This window comes from Euleptes europaea, chromosome 13 (genome assembly GCF_029931775.1).
Source record: "Euleptes europaea isolate rEulEur1 chromosome 13, rEulEur1.hap1, whole genome shotgun sequence".
Lineage (NCBI taxonomy): Eukaryota > Metazoa > Chordata > Lepidosauria > Squamata > Sphaerodactylidae > Euleptes > Euleptes europaea.
Genome location: NC_079324.1, coordinates 19,981,931 through 19,995,476, shown reverse-complemented (window position 1 = coordinate 19,995,476; position 13,546 = coordinate 19,981,931).

Here is a 13,546-nt window from a genome sequence, read left to right as displayed (position 1 = left end):
TCTTTCTTTGCCCCAACGAAATCTCAGTATATCTTTCCTCCAATCCTCAAATATCTGAGCACCTTTTACTATTGGCAAATTTTGAAACAGAAAAAGCATTTTAGGTAATATCATCATTTTGATTACTGAGATTCTTCCCCACAATGATAACGGCATCTTTTCCCAATTGTTCAAATCTTTCTTTATCTGTTGCCATTGATTTACATAATTATATTGAAATAAATTAAGATTATTATTCGATATCCATATACCTAAATATTTAACTTTATGTTCAATATTAAATCCCGTCTTTTTAGTTAATATTTGTTGCGAGGCTAGGGCATCTTGAAGCTGTGGGACATGCAGGAGCTTCGAACCCGGGTGGGGAAAAACTGTTTTACTATATGTTGTAGAACCCTGTGCCCAAAAGCTGCGTGAAATGAAGCCCAAGTGTTAATCTTATAATGTTTGATAAAAGTGGAAACATTGGACCAGGTCGCAGCCCTGCAAATCTCGTCTACTGGTGCCTGTTTATCAAATGCCGCTGTGGTGGGCTGTACTATGCAGTGAGTGAGCGGTGATACCTTCCGGAATCGAGACTTCACTGGCCTTGTATGCCTCAGTGATGCATTGCTTCAAGGTGTAGCTGATGGCTGCCGCTGACATTTTCTGTCCTTTATTCGGGTTGGAAATGGATATGAACATGGCGTCCAATTTTCTGAACTCTGCCATTCTGCTGATAAAAATGAGCAGAGCCCTGCACATGTCCAGCATATGCCATTGTTGTTCTTTTTGACAGGAGGGCTGGGGACAGAAAGATGGCAAATTGAGTTCTTGTGCCCTGTGAAAAGATGAATTTACCTTTGGAAGAAAGGTGGGATCTAATCTCAGAACAACTTTGTCCTTATGAAATGTACATAGTCCTTTACGGATGGAAAGAGCCCTTATTAGTTCTGAAACTGCGGGCTGAAGTAATGGCTGTTAAAAACAGAACCTTCATTCTAAGATACTTCAATGACACTGCCCTCAAAGGTTCAAATGGGGCCTTGGTGAGGGCCCTAAGAACCAGATTAAGATTCCACTATGGGAAATGGAGGACAATTGGGAGTTTTAACTGTGCTACTCCATTTAAAAAGGCTAGGATTTCCCGGTGTCTAGAGGTGGAACAACCTTTGATTGTGGGAATGACAGTGGTGATGGCTGCGATTTGTCATCGCAACGTGGCCGCTGAGATTCATTCGAACCCCGTCTTGTAAAAATTTTAGAAGTTTACCAACTCTGGGGTTCAGTGGAGACACCTTCTTTCTACGGCACCATTGGACGAAAGCCTTTCAAGAAGTGTCATAGATGCATCGTGTTGTTGGCCTTCTAGCCTCTATAATGGTATTTATGACTTCCGAAGAGTAGCCACAGTCTAGGAGACGTCTCCACTCAAGTTCCAGTTGGTTAAACAGAACCATAGGGGGTCTTGGTGGAAGATTGGACCCTGTTGGAGGGAGGACAGCTCCGCCGGAATCCGCCAAGGATCTTGTACAGATAGTTGTTTCAGGGTGGCAAACCAAAGTCTGCGAGGCCAACAAGGAGTCACAAGGATAACCCTGGCTCTCTCCTGCTGTATCTTCCTGAGCACCTTGGGAAGAATGGGTAGAGGAGGGAATGCATATAATATCTCTTTGGGCCAGGGGTACAGAAGCGCATCGATTATCTCAGCTTTAGGATGGAAGTACCTGGAACAGAACCTGGGAAGTTTGCAGTTGCTCATTGAGGCAAAGAGACCCATGGCTGGGGTCCCGAATCTTTGGGAAATGGCCTGGAAGGTCTCCTGACTGATAGACCACTCGCCCTCGTCTACCGTTTGGTGGCTCAACCAGTCTGCCTGCACATTTAGGGACCCCTTGATATGTTCCAATCACATGGACTGGATGTTGCTCTGGGCCCACTGGAAGATCAGTTTGGTCTCTCTGTGAAGGACTGAGGACCTTGAGCCCCCACTGCTTGTTCAGATGTGCTTTGGTGGCAATAGTGTGTTCTGACAAGGACGTGGTGGTTCTGTAGAGTAGAGCTGAAGTGGAACAACACCAGTTTGATGGCTCTGATCTCCAGCAGGTTGATGTGTGACCTCTTTTCCTTTGAAGACCAGTGGCCCTGAGCTATTTGTCCTCGTACGGTGGCCCCCCAACCGTCTAGGCTGGCATCTGTGAAGAGCCGGATTGGCTCTTCGTGGCAGTACTGTGTCGCTTGACGTAGGTTGCTGGAGCAATACCACCAGGCCAGGCTGAGTCTCACCCTCTCGGAAATCAAGATTGGTTTGTCTCGTTTCTGGATGATGTCCCTCTGATACGGGCGCAGGAGCCACTGAAGGGGTCTGGAATGGAATCGGGCCCATGGCACTTTGCAAAGCGCATGATTAGAGCTGATCTGGCCCTTGCGGTATCCCTGGCTAGTTTGGTGATTTTGACTATCCACTCTTGTGGAAGGGACAGGGAATTTGTGACTGAATTTATGACCACCCCGAGATGTAGCATAACTTTTGAGGGAACTAAGGAGCTTTTGGCTGCATTTACCAGATAACCATGTTCCTCCAGGACCTGAATGACTCTCTCTGTGTGCCTTAGAGACTGATCCTATGACTGTACGCATATGAGGATGTCGTCCAGGTACAGATGGACCTGGACTCCTTCCTTTCTTAAGGTGGCCATGACGGTCACTAGGACCTTGGTGAATATGCGCGGGGCAGAGGCCAAACCGAAGGGGAGGGCCTTGAATTGATAACGCTTATGTCTGTACTCAAAGCGGAGAAACCTCCTGTGTGCAGGGTCTGCAGGGATATGTAAGTATGCCTCTGTGAGATCGACAGAGTTCATGTACGTGTGAGGCCTGAGAGACTCCACTATAGACCGGAGGGTCTCCATGCCAAAGTGTTTTGGGGCTATTCTTTTGTTGACGTATTTTAAATCTAAAATAGCCCTCCAGTTTCAGTTTCGTTTTGGGACTGTGAAAAACTGAATACACGCCCAGTCCGACCTCAGCTGGGGGCACTTGCTCTGTGGCCTTGATTTTGTGAAGATGCTGAATGGCTCTTAGGTGTTTTTCCTTCTTTAGTGAAATGGGGGACAGAACAAAACGATCTAGAGAGATCTTTGAAAACTCTATGAGATATCCGGAGGAGACGATCCTGTAGACCCTACTGTCCGGATTTGAGGCTAGCCCTGAATTGTTGAGTTTGCCTCTGAAATTTCCCCCTCTGCGAAAGGAGTTTCTATTATTTGTCCAGGAATTCTTTCTGTACTCTGACCTATACCTGGGAGCCGGTCTGTAAGGCCGAAAGGAGGGGTACAAGGAACCCCTGGTGTCCTTTCTTACTTGTTTAGGGAGTATCTTTTTCTTATCCCTGATCTCGACAAACACATTGTCCAGTCTGCCACCATACAGGCGGCCCCCCTGTAGAGGAAAAGCCATTAAAATCACCTTAGATCTAAAATTGGCCTGCCAAGGTCTTAACCAGAGTGCCCTTCTGATGGCAGAGACGGAGGCAATAGACCTAGTGGAAAAAGACATGGAGTCAAGAAACAGCCTTGGACAATCTGTCCAAACCAGCAGAAACCCTGCGGTTGTTATCCGGAATCAACTGGATAAGTTTCTTCATCCAGATTGTGGATGCTCTAGCAAAAATTGAAGTAGTGGCACTGACTTGGATAGCCAAAGCCGCCGCTTCATGAGCCTTTCTAGTGAGAAACTCAGCTTTCCTGTCTAGGTGATCGCTAAGAGAAACGCCCCCATCCTCAGAGATTAAACCGGGGGTTTAACATGTCCATGGCGTGAGGAGCCAGCCTATAGAGCTTCCTTAAATTAGTGGGGAACTGGCTGTTAGAGGTAGGACTCTTCCATTCAGATTTAACAGCCTTTTGGAAAAACTCAGGGAAAGGAACGATATTATTCTGGGTCTGAAACCTGGGGAAGCATTCCTTAACCCCTTTCTTAAGCTGTGATTTTGGTTCCTCCGCCACCTCTGTTTCTTCATTAAGATCCAGAGTGACCGGGGCCTTAGCCAAAAGGCTCTGGAAATCCTCAGTAGCCTAGGCTGTTGCTCTTCCACCATAGGAAGCTGTTCGTCAGAATCAATCTCTCCTTCCTCTGAGTCCTCATCTCCAGAATCTAGAGAAGGGGAGGGGGGATCCTGCTGGGGATTGGGAACGGCCTTAGCAGGGTTGGACTTCATGGCTGCTTTAGTAAGCCATTGTTTAGAAACCATCTGAGAAGAACCATCCTCAGTAACCTTAGGGGTTAAGGAGGACAGGGACGAACTACCCACAGAACTCCAGTGTTCCCCTGCATTGGGGTATTGCATGCAGGGTATAAAGGATTGCATAAGTTGCCATTGCCTCTCTAAGGCAGCACTGAACAAATCAGAAACCTGTTCGAGAGTAGCTGGGTTCCCCCCCCCCTTAGGTGTCGTCTTTCCGTCTTCAGTGCTTAATGCCATTGCGAGACTACCATAGATCGTGAGACCGGATGTGTGGCTCCCTTGTGTAACTGGCAAATAATTCCCAAGTTCCTGGACAAGAGGAGGTAATGGAAGGTCCACGGTCCTGCAACCTTTTGGGTATATCCTGTTCTCTGCAGCAGCTCTATACTAGAGTGTTTTCAACTTGATGGTATTCTAACATTAAAGTACTACCCACAATACAAGAATCCTGTTGAATTACCTACAAACTTCTTTATTTTTTGGTGTATTTGTCTGGACTTTACCAACTAAGCTTCAACAAAACCTTTAAAAGCAGCAAGCATGGAACGTGCGATCAAACAGATGGATCAACTACTTGCCATGATAAACACCCAATATCAATCTATTAACCAAAAACTGGATACTATTCTGGATGTAATTAAAGACATAAAGGACCAAGCTACTACAACGAAGTCAGACGTGAAAGCAGTGGATTCTCCAATTGGGAAGACGGTTGAAGATCAGAAAATCCCCATAAAGGAAGTGGAGAGCCAGGATAAACAACTAGATGCTGTATCCTCTCAACAAGAAACTGCAACAGACCAGCTGCTTACGATGGATATGAACGTGAGAGACTTTGATTTCTGTCTTTACAATTTGCCTGAAGAATTCTTTGATACTAGCTTGGAGGACCTGAAGGGTGGAAAGGCTGGAGCTACTGGGATCTCTCTTTATGATTTTGGAATTGAAGAAATTACAATGCAGGTTTACTATGAGAACTCTATGCTTGCAGAGGGAACTTTACCAATAATATCCAAGGATGCTCTTCGGTGTTTGGTGTTAATGAGGAAAAGTGGAAGACGCTGGAAATTCCAGACAAAAGGACTGGCTAAAAGAGTCTAGATTTTTTTGAAATAGACAAGGAACTGGTTAAATGGTCTGATTTTGGTAATATTGGTATAATTTACTATATTAATACATTAGAAAGACAATTTATAATGAATAGGTGTTGGGAGACATGGAGGGTTTACGGAGAAACTGTTTTATAAAATAGTTAACAATTGTTACTTATTGATCTAATCCATTTACTATTAATGAGATTTATTAACTTTTTTTTCTGTGTTAGTATTAATTATTTTCTAATGATTATATTCAATGCTATATCTTTAAAACTGTATGAAATTTAGTTTAATGAATGTAATTAAAAATATTAGGATTAGAATTGTTGATGCCAAAGAGTATAAAGGTTTATCAATGGATGGAGGAAGATGTAGGGGAAGTCCTGATTTATTTTTTGTTCTTTTTACCTTTATATTAGATATACTTTCAATGACAACATAATTTTTTGATGGTTTTTAATAAATGTAGAAATGTATATGCTAACTTGTTTCAGAAAAATAATAAAAATTACTTAAAAAAAAAGAGTAGCTGGGTTCCCAACTCCAGCCTGCCCCGGAGAGAAGGATTCAAAATGGTGGCCTCCACCCCCTCATAACAAACCTGGGTCCCTGCAGCTGACTTAGATAGTGGGGGAGGGACCTTACCATGCAAAAGTGGAGGCTCCACTGTGGGAAAAGGGGGCAGCCGACGCCGAGAGTTTTACTTTGGAGCCGTTTCTGTTAGTGGCCGCCCTCAGCGCTTTCCCGGCTCTTTTAAGGGAAGCGGAGGGCTTAGAACTGCGATTTCACTTTCTAGAGGCTCCTGGCAGTGGCATGGTCTTTCGTGCCTTTTTTACCTTGCCGGCTACCGCCTCCTCCTCACCCATCTTAGAGCCGTCTAGTGGGCTTTTCTCCTCCAAGGGTCCGGAATGCGGCCATTGGGAACCTCAGCTTCCTCGTGGGTGGATTGGACCAGCCCGAACTCGTAGTCCTCAACAGAGAGAAAAGTCCTCCCTATCTTTGCTCGCATCCGCCATCTTAAGAACATAAGAAAGGCCCTGCTGGATCAGACCAAGGCCCATCAAGTCCAGCAGTCTGTTCACACAGTGGCCAACCACGTGCTTCTAGGAAGCCCACAAACAAGAAAACTGCAGCAGCACCATCCTACCTGTGTTCCATAGCAGCTAATATGGCATGCTCCTCTGATTCTGGAGAGAATAGGTATGCATCATGACCAGTAGCCATTTTGACTAGTAGCCATGGATAGCGCTCTCCTCCATGAAAATGTCCACTCCCCTCTTAAAGGCTTCCAAGTTGGCAGCCATCACCATATCCTGGGGCGGGGAGTTCCACCATTTAACTATGCGTTGTGTGAAAAAATACTTCCTTTTATCTGTTTTGAATCTGTCACCCTCCAGCTTAAACAGATGACCTCGAGTCCTAGTATTATGGGAGAGGGAGAAAAGCTTCTCCCTGTCCACTCTCTCCAAACCATGCATAATTTTATAGACCTCTATCTTGTCTCCCCTTAGCCGCCTTCTTTCCAAGCTAAACAGCCCTAAGCATCTTAACCTCTCCTCATAGGGCAGTTTCTCTAGTCCCCTAATCATTTTGGTTGCTCTTTTCTGCACCTTCTCAAGCTCTGTAATAGCCTTTTTTAGGTGTGGTGACCAGAACTGTACACAGTATTCCTAGTGTGGTCTCACCATACAAGGGCAGTATGATACCAGCAGTTTTATTCTCTATTCCTTGTCTAATTATGGCCAGCATGGAATTTGCCTTTTTTACAGCAGCCGCACACTGGGTTGACATCTTCATTGAGCTATTCACTACCACCCCAAGATCCCTTTCTTGGTCTGTCGCTGCCAGCACAGATCCCATCAGTGTATACGTGAAGTTGGGATTTTTTGCCCCAATATGCTCACACTGAATCTCATTTGCCATTTTAATGCCCATTCTTCCATTATGTAGAGATCCTTCTGGAGCTCTTCACAGTCTGATTTTGTTTTAACCACCCTAAATAATTTGGTGTCATCTGCAAACTTGGCTACTTCACTGTTTAACCCCAACTCCAGGTCATTGATGAACAGGTTGAAAAGCACCGGTCCCAACACAGATCCCTGAGGCACCCCACTGCTTGCTTCGCCCAAGAAGAAAGCAGGGGGGGAGAATTGGGGACAGAAAATCTGAGAGCAAAGGAAGGAGGCTGGAAAAGGCAGTAAGAAGGAAGTATAATTAAGGTTAAGGAAGACAGGTAAGTATTGAGAAAAGAGAAATAGCTTTCTAGCTGAGTACAGCACAGAGCTGTGTCACCACACTGCTCTCTCCTCGAAGGCAGGACGGAAAGTGGCTAGCAGTAGGCTGTTTCCCGCCTGAGGAGACAGGAAGTTTGGTCCTGCCTCCCCGGAGAGCATTGGTAAACACCCACAGCTTCAAGATGCCCTAGCCTCAGAAGAGAATCTGCAAGAGACAAAGGAGAAAGAATTCTTTGCTCAATATGCATTCACGTAGATGCTTTTCTTTCCGCCCTGCAAATACGTTACTCGAACCATTCTACCTGACCTCTCCCAACTGAAACAAAACCCAAAGATCTTATCCCAGCAGAACCAAGCAGAGAGTTTGTGCAGAAAGAGTAAATGAACAAGCTGTGAACGGAGATCCCCGATTTCTACAGCTTGTCTACTGGGCCGTATCATGGTTTTAAGAGACGCGTATGCCTACGTCTAACTCTGTTGCTTATTTGCAGCGACTACTGCATTCACTTTTTTAAAAAGGAAAAACAAAAGGAATTATGATGTTACCGTCAGACTGGGAATTCTTTTTTTCCAACTCATCGCGTTGATGGAGCCACTCATCTCCATAACCACTGCTCATCAGTTTACTGAAGTTGACAGGTATGTCAGCAGGCCTACAAGGAAAACATCAAGCAACCAGTGAGTCATAAAAGGGGGGGGAAAGATGGTAGCCATCTTTTTTCCTATTTGCATAACCAAGAAGCCTTTTAACCAATTATTTACCATGTAAAGCACCTTAAAAAAAAAGGTGGCTTTTTTAATTAGCTGAAATGGTTAACTCAAGTTAACTCAGCCTGCACCACTGGAAGTTAGCATTAATTTATTTGATCAGCAGTTTCTTGATTCATTATGTTTAAACAATAAGATAAATAATGGGAGGAAACAGTGCTGCTGTTAAGTACCAAGTAACTTGTAGAATTCAGGACATTTAGAACCAGTTAACAAAAAAGAAATGCAAAATTCATCATGTGTGAGAATTGAGAACACTTTATACATTGTGGGAACCTGTTGTTAAATAACTAAATATCTAATAATGAAGTCTGTCCCCATCTGTAGATATTTAAAGCTGCAGATCAGGGTGACATTGATGATAACCAGCTTTTTCTGCAAACTTGGGAACTGCCCAGGTTTGCAGAAAATCTGAAATCTTAACAAAATTATACTGGGGGATTTGAATTTCCCATAGCATAACCTAATGTTGACAGGTGAAGAGGGGCCTGCCAGTGTCTGCAGTGGAGCCTGGGAGACGTGGCAGGCCTGGGGGCATCTGAGGCGGAGGTCAGAGTGGCTCCCAGACACCACGACCAGGCTCCAAGGGGAGAGGTGGGACCTGGAGTTACACCAGACAGCGATGGAGGAAGAGATGGGATACGTGTTTTGCAGGCCCCCACTTGTAGTTTTCTAATGCTTGCAACCAAGATAATGATAGTAATGGAAATACTATAGCATGAACAGCAAGGCTGTTAACGATAGCACGGTTTGGAGGTCAGTAACTCATAGGGTGAGCATAAGCCAGAAGCAACTGGGACAGCACATAAAACACACACAGTGCATTATACATGTTAAACATGATCCAAACGTTATGGCTGTCCAAGCAACAGGCATGCCCATTGGGTAGGGTTGCCAGGTCCCTCTTCGCCACCAGCGGGAGATTTTTGGGGTGGAGCCTGAGGAGAGCGGGGTTTGGGGAGGGACTTCAATGCCATAGAGTTCAATTGCCAAAGCGGCCATTTTTCTCCAGGTGATCTGATCTCTATTGGCTGGAGATCAGTTGTATTAGCAAGAGATCTCCTGCTACTACCTGGCAGTTGGCAACCCTACCAGTGGGATATGACTTTTTGGTGTCTTCTGCACAGGGGCAGTTTGTGGCTTCCCCGTTGCGGCTGTTGCTAAAGGTCAGCAGCAAAGGGGCTTCCAAATGGCAGGTTTCTCCACAGTTGCCCTAGTCTCCTGGAAGTGGCCACCCCCTTTCCCTTGGGCTACTAGGACTTTTGTAATTTAAAAAAAAAAACGGTACTAGAATATCCTGTTATTGACACACCATATTGTACCAGTAGGTGCAACAGTTTCTCTGGATTCCTAGCTTGCATTTTTTTTTAACAAAGTAAGTTTCTAGCCCCTTTCCTCACTCAGATGTAGGGGGAAATTCATATCTCCCCAAGGGGACTTTTTTTTAACATGAAAACTGGGAATGAAACTACTATACTTATGGGTACAACGGTATATTGATATAGCAATATTCTAGTGCAAGCTTTTTTAAAAAAACCCTCCCCAGTGGCAGGGGAGAAGGAGCTGGCTGCCATGCGGAGAGGATCAGGGGAAATGGCTCCCACGGAAGCTATAAAATCTGAATTTTCCCACCCAGGCTTTAGTGCAATCATACCCCAAACTTTGGAGCAAAGCAAGTTTGAGAAAGATCAGCAAAAACGCAGGGAAACCCTGCATAATGCTGTGGGGAAACAGCCACCCCCCCCCAAAAAAAAACCACTTCCCAAAAGCACTGAACTCGGGGCAGTTAAACCATGTGGAAGACACCTTATTTCTTTCAACATCAGAACACGTCATATCACAAACTAGTTTTCTTTAAGCCCCACTTGATTGTAGGACTTACGTTCTGTGTGGATACCTTGGTGTTATAGCAGGAGGCTTTATCTGTGTGGAAATAAAATCAGTTATTCAGTAAGTGACATAAAGCATGTGATTAAAACAGGGTGAAGGTACAGCTAAAAAAGAAAGAACATAGCTTGTCAGTGCCATCTCATGCAGTTACTCCATTTTAAAACCCACTGATTTAAATACACTTGGCTTAGAGTAACCCAACATAGGATTGTACTGTAATAAGCCGAACAAATGGACATAGTACTCTGGCTATTCTGGGACAAGACTGTACCATCCACACACAAGTAATTCTCGCCTGCTTTATTCCTGATGGTTAAGGAAAAAATATTTTTTTATTTTTAAAATGGCTTGGTGAACAAAGGTAAAGCCATTGGCTTCTGACTTCTGGAAACAGCTAAAATCAGAGTCTTGCCAGAATAGGGCACTGTGTGAATCTAGCCCAGATATTTTAGAAGTCATTAGCATTATTGTTTGCCTTCCTGATTTATTTTAAAATCCAAGCTCACATTTTATTGCAGTTAGATGGTGCGTGCCTCAGATTGTTCAGCCAGAGAAAACACTGGCCTCGTGTCCACTAGGAAACTCTTTAACGTAATGAAGAGACGAGGATCTTGAACTTGTTTGCACAAATCCCCATATCCTACTCAGTGAATTCCCCAACTGGTCTTAACTGGCATTACACACCAGTACCCAAGTTAGCTGCAGTTAAAGCTAACCAAGGTGTTGTCTCTTCACTGGGATCTGAAACCAGAGTTTGTAACTGATTAGTTTGTAACACTTATTAAGATAGAACCTGGCAGATAGAATGCCATGCAGGAAACACAGCTAGACTTATAAAAATGGGAAGGCACCAATAGTGATTTGCGAGAAGAAGTTGCAACGATTTATTAACATGAAAGCATATATGAACCCCTGCTTCCTGGCTCAGCTAGCCTTTAAAAAGATCTGTTAGACAGAAGGTAGACAAAAACTATCAAATCAAATTCTAGTTTTGGAAGTACTTACTTCTTCTTTAGTGTTGCTGGAAGAGCCCTCAACTTCTTTTTCATTTTCCTGATGGGAATCATTTTTAGTTATTTTAAAATAAATTAAGGCAGTAGGTTTATCTAATAAAAACATACTATCAGGGACTATAAAACTTACTTTATATAAGAAGGTAGGACCAACTCTGAAGCTTTATATGAATTAGTCAAGATGTGCCACTGAAATGTTCTGAAATATGCTTCCTAAGAGTAAAACACTTGAAAGAAAATTGTCCAGTACTATGACCTTCAGTAACTGTTTCAAACAGCAATATAAACAAAGGTTTTTGCAGAAATGAAAAAGCAGCCTAAACCATAGTTTTAGAAGCATGCATGTGCCAGACAGGCAATTCTCTATAAAGAAACAGGTAGAATATTTTAGCCATAACTAATATGTAACACAATCATGTAAAATTTCTACCAAAAGCTGGGAAGACAACATGGGCAGTAACAGACCACAAAAAAAAAAAAAAAGGTAAAGGTCCCCTGTGCAAGCACTGGGTCATTCCTGACCCATGGGGTGACGTCACATCCCGATGTTTACTAGGCAGACTCTGTTTACGGGGTGGTTGGCCAGTGCCTTCCCCAGTCATCTTCCCTTTACCCCCAGCAAGCTGGGTACTCACTCTACCGACCTCGGAAGGATGGAAGGCTGAGTCAACCTTGAGCCTTCACATATACACTGATGGAATCTGTGCTGGCAGCGACAGACCAAGAAAGGGATCTTGGGGTGGTAGTGGATAGCTCAATGAAGATGTCAACCCAGTGTGTGGCTGCTGTAAAAAAGGCAAATTCCATGCTGGCCGTAATTGGACAAGGAACAGAGAATAAAACTGCTGATATCATACTGCCCTTGTACAAATCTATGGTGAGACCACACTAGGAATACTGTGTACAGTTCCGGTCACCACACCTAAAAAAGGATATTACAGAGCTTGAGAAGGTGCAGAAAAGAGTAACCAAAATGATTAGGGGACTAGAGAAATTGCCCTATGAGGAGAGGTTAAGATGCTTAGGGCTGTTTAGCTTGGAAAGAAGGCGGCTAAGGGGAGACAAGATAGAGGTCTATAAAATTATGCATGGTTTGGAGAGAGTGGACAGGGAGAAGCTTTTCTCCCTCTCCCATAATACTAGGATGCGAGGTCATCTGTTGAAGCTGGAGGGTGACAGATTCAAAACAGATAAAAGGAAGTATTTTTTCACACAACGCATAAATTGTGGAACTTCCCGCCCCAGGATGTGGTGATGGCTGCCAGCTTGGAAGCCTTTAAGAGGGGAGTGGACATTTTCATGGAAGAGAGGGCTATCCATGGCTACTAGTCAAAATGGCTACTGGCCATGATGTATACCTATTCTCTCCAGAATCAGAAGAGCATGCCTATTATATTAGGTGCTATGGAACACAGGTAGGATGGTGCTGCTGCAGTTTTTTTATTTGTGGGCTTCCTGGAGGCACCTGGTTGGCCACTGTGTGAACAGACTGCTGGACTTGATGGGCCTTGGTCTGATCCAGCAGGGCCTTTCTTATGTTCTTATGAGCCGGCTACCTGAAACCAACCTCCGTCGGGATCGAACTCAGGTAGTGAGCAGAGCTTGGACTGCAGTACTGAAGTTTTACCACTCTGCGCCACGGACCTCTTAACAGGCCACTAAAGCTCACAAGAAAATGGTTGATTGAGAAGAGTTTGTCTTCAGTTTCTCAGAACTACATCATCATTAACAAGATAAAGTACGAAGATAAATAATTAAACGATAGATAGTTAAAAATAATGGAACTCTGCTTTCATATTTAAAGCAAACCATACATACAACTCACACAGAGAATGCCCCTTTTCCAAAGATACAATCTATATTGCCTTTGGCCTCAAATTACCTAACAGTTTTAGATTATAAAAAATTAAGAATATTTGCAATTTAGAAACCAAATGCAAGATAGATTTTAAGATGTCTCAGATTCCTAATTTTCCAGACAACCCTCCAAATACACAGTGAGGATGAAAAGAAAGGAATACGTTCAAGCAGCTGGAAAAAAAACTGAGTTTATCATGTCTTGAATACTCTGACCTAGAATCCATTTGGGACCGACATGTTTTTAAGTAGGCCCAACGGTAGTCCCGAGAGAAAATTGTTTTTGGACTTTGAGATGTCCTTAAGGGTTTACTTCTCTAACTGCACCAAACAAGTTTTTCCCGTCTAGTATAACCTAATGCGGCTAGACTTTTAAAAGCATTTTTAATTCATTGCACTGAACTATACCTCTGCATGAAATAAATCGAAAGATGTTTTCAGCAGCATAATGAAACAGTTCAA